Source organism: Lactuca sativa, chromosome 4 (assembly GCF_002870075.4).
Source record: "Lactuca sativa cultivar Salinas chromosome 4, Lsat_Salinas_v11, whole genome shotgun sequence".
In the NCBI taxonomy this organism is placed as follows: domain Eukaryota; kingdom Viridiplantae; phylum Streptophyta; class Magnoliopsida; order Asterales; family Asteraceae; genus Lactuca; species Lactuca sativa.
This window is the reverse complement of record NC_056626.2, coordinates 112,185,380-112,188,894: the sequence shown is the minus strand read 5'-3', so window position 1 is coordinate 112,188,894 and position 3,515 is coordinate 112,185,380.

Below are 3,515 nucleotides of genomic sequence, written 5' to 3'. Positions count from 1 at the left end.
CTCTCTCTCTCTCTCTCTCTCTCTCTACATGTCATTCTAATCAAGTTCTAGTTATGAGGGCAACCCCAAAAGGACTTTGTTTATAATTACAAGAATATACCAATTTAGTTACTGGCTTAGACACTTTAATCCACACATGGAATTGATGGGTTTTGAGCATTCTAACACTTCCTAAGTGTACATACAACCCTAATAACCTTGGATCTATGTTTGTCTAATTATCATGCAAAGTTGATTTCCAAGGCTATGATCCTATCTAGCATACATGGGGAACAATTTTAACTTGAATAATATATAGAACTACATACCTTGTTGTTGATAGTGTTCCTTGAAACCTTGTGAGCCTAGCACCTCAAGTGTGATGCCTCAATTGCTTCACACAACACCAAATGCAAAGTATAAACTTGAGAGAATACTCTAACACACTCAAAATCGGCCAAGCCCTCTTGTTTCACTTGTGTAGCCGATTTTGGGGAGAGACATGGTCCTTATATAGTGTGTTGCATTAGGTAAAACCCTAATGTAACATGACTCTTCATTTCTCAAACTATGGGTTAACTCCATGGAGCATCCTATGGGTGGAACCCAACTTGATAATCCATGGAGCCTTCTAGCCCACTATATAAGATATGGAAGATTTACATAATCTACCCATATTTAATTAGTTATTCTTTTGATCACTTAAGTAATTCTAAATTAATTCTTGATCAAAACTAATTAAATAATATTATTAATATATTAGAACTTATAATATATTAATAAATCATATGTGTTATTTCTCTCATTTAGTTTATCTAATTGAATGGTGCCATGCATCCCAAATGGACCATGTTGGGTCGGGTCAAGTATTTACCAGAAATAGTTATGGACTTAGACACCGTATCCAACAGTCTCCCACTTGGATAAGTCTAATAACTATAACTGCAATACTTCAGGAACCGATCGGCAATCGTATCTCTTTCAAGGTCTCTCGGAACTGAGAAGATGTTGATACGCCATTTAAGATAAGTGATCATATAATCCTCTGTTCTAGATATCAGCCGGACAATTACATGGAACAATGTCTTACTTATTGTCCAGCAGTTTGTTTCCCGATTTCTGATTTGTTTGACAAAGAACTAAATTGAACACATCAATTAGGTTCTGATCGGGCCCGGTACATAGGTCAAAACAAAATCATTGAGGGGCCTAGATATCAGCTTCTAATCCAAGAAGGAACAGATAAACTTCGACTCATATGTTTTTTCTACCACTCATTGAATTATACACAAAAGCACGTTTTATAACATCGAGTTACCAATGCGTTTTCGTACAATCAATGCATAACCAACTCGTAAGTAACAAATCATATCTCTAGGTTTGAAGACTTACATGATATTACCGTCTCACGATCACTCGAGATAAAATTCCATGAAGTGATTCCAGTGTGCGTGGGTTGATTCCAATACTCAGAACTTATGAGCACTCATGAAGTGTTGTCTTATATCTTGACACCTACAACCAACTTCATGATAGTCTTACTTCATATCTACTTCCAACATATGACCGACTGCGGAAAATTTGAATAATATGTAACATCACAACATACTATTCTGGAAGTCAAAACATGCAAAAGAAATTATAGTAAACGATTGACAAAAGATAGTAACACTTTACTCATAAATAAACACAACTTTTATTCATCATCAAATGTCAATTACACTTTACAAATTTCGAAGTTATCTAACTACTAAAACTAATATCATCACTCAGCCCTATGCTCCGAGCATGCTGGAGATGCTTAACCCTAGTCAGTCCCTTCGTGAGGGGATTTGCTGGGTTCTCATCCGATGATACCCTCTTTGCCACGAGGATTCCTTCTTCTATGCGATGTCTGATAAAGTGATATTTTATGTCGATGTGTCTGGATCTCCTGTGATCCCTTGGTTCCTTGGCTAAGGCAACAACACTTTCACTATCACAGAAAATTTCCATAGGCTCCTTTATAGCTGGTACAACTCCAAGGTCTCCTATGAAGTTCTTCAGCCAAATAGCCTCCTTTGCTGCCTCGCTCGCTGCTATATACTCTGATTCACAAGTGGAATCAGCCACTGTCTCCTGCTTGGAACTCCTCCAAGTGATTGCTCCTCCATTTAGGGTAAAGACCCAGCCCGAATGAGAGCGGAAATTATCCCTATTAGTCTGGAAACCAGCATCACAATACCCTACAACTCTCAAGTCATCACTCCCACCGAGGGTAAGGACCCAATTCTTAGTCCTCCGTAGGTACTTGAGGATATTTTTTACCGCAGTCCAGTGAGCCTTGCCAGGGTTCCCCTGATACCTGCTAACCATGCTCAAGGCAAAGGCTACATCAGGTCGAGTACAAGTCATAACATACATGATCGAGCCTACTGCCGAAGCATAAGGTACTCGACTCATTTCTGCTATCTCAGCCTCAGTACTAGGGCTTTGTGTCTTACTCAGTCTGGCGTTACTCTGGATAGGTAACTCTCCTTTCTTGGAGTTCTGCATGTTGAATCTCTTCAACACTTTGTCCAAGTATGTACTTTGACTAAGTCCAATTAGTCTTTTACTCCGGTTTCTCAAAATCCTTATCCCTAGAATATAGGCAGCTTCTCCTAGGTCCTTCATAGAGAAACACTTCCCAAGCCAGGACTTAACTTCCTGCAGAGTTGGGATGTCATTTCCTATGAGTAGTATGTCATCCACATACAATACCAAAAAGCTAACTATACTCCCACTAGCCTTGAAATAAACACAAGATTCATCTTCACTCCTAGAAAAGCCAAATTCCTTGACCTTTTCATCAAAGCAAGGATTCCATCTGCGAGGTGCTTGCTTTAATCCATAAATGGATTTCTCAAGCTTACACACTCTATTAGGGTACTCGTTGCTGACAAAACCTTCTGGCTGACTCATGTAAACATCTTCAGTCAGCTTTCCATTAAGGAAAGCGGTTTTGACATCCATTTGCCAAATTTCATAGCCATGAAATGCAGCTATCGCTAACATAACCCTAATAGACTTAATCTTGGCTACTGGAGAAAAGGTCTAATCATAATCCACTCCAGGAGTTTGAGAGAAACCCTTTGCAACCAGTCGAGCCTTATAAGTGTGTACATTACCATCCATTTCGGTCTTCTTCTTGAAGATCCATTTGCACCCTACAGTATTACAACCTGGTACATTCTCAACCAAGTTCCAAACTTGATTGTCATACATGGATTGTATCTCGCTATCCATAGCCTCTTTCCATTTAGCAGACTCGGGGCCTGCCATGGCTTCCGCGTAACTGTTAGGTTCATCCAGACCTACTAGTGTCTCATCACTAATAAGTGTCTCACCTTCCGTAGTAATATGAAAACCATAGTAGTGCTCAGGTGCATTCCTAACTCTCGTGGAACACCTCAGAGGTACAGACTCGTCAATTGGATCAACAGGAGTTTCCTCCTCAAGTTGAGGGCTAAGGTTTGAAGTTCCTTCACCACTTGACTCTTGAAGCTCTTCAAGGT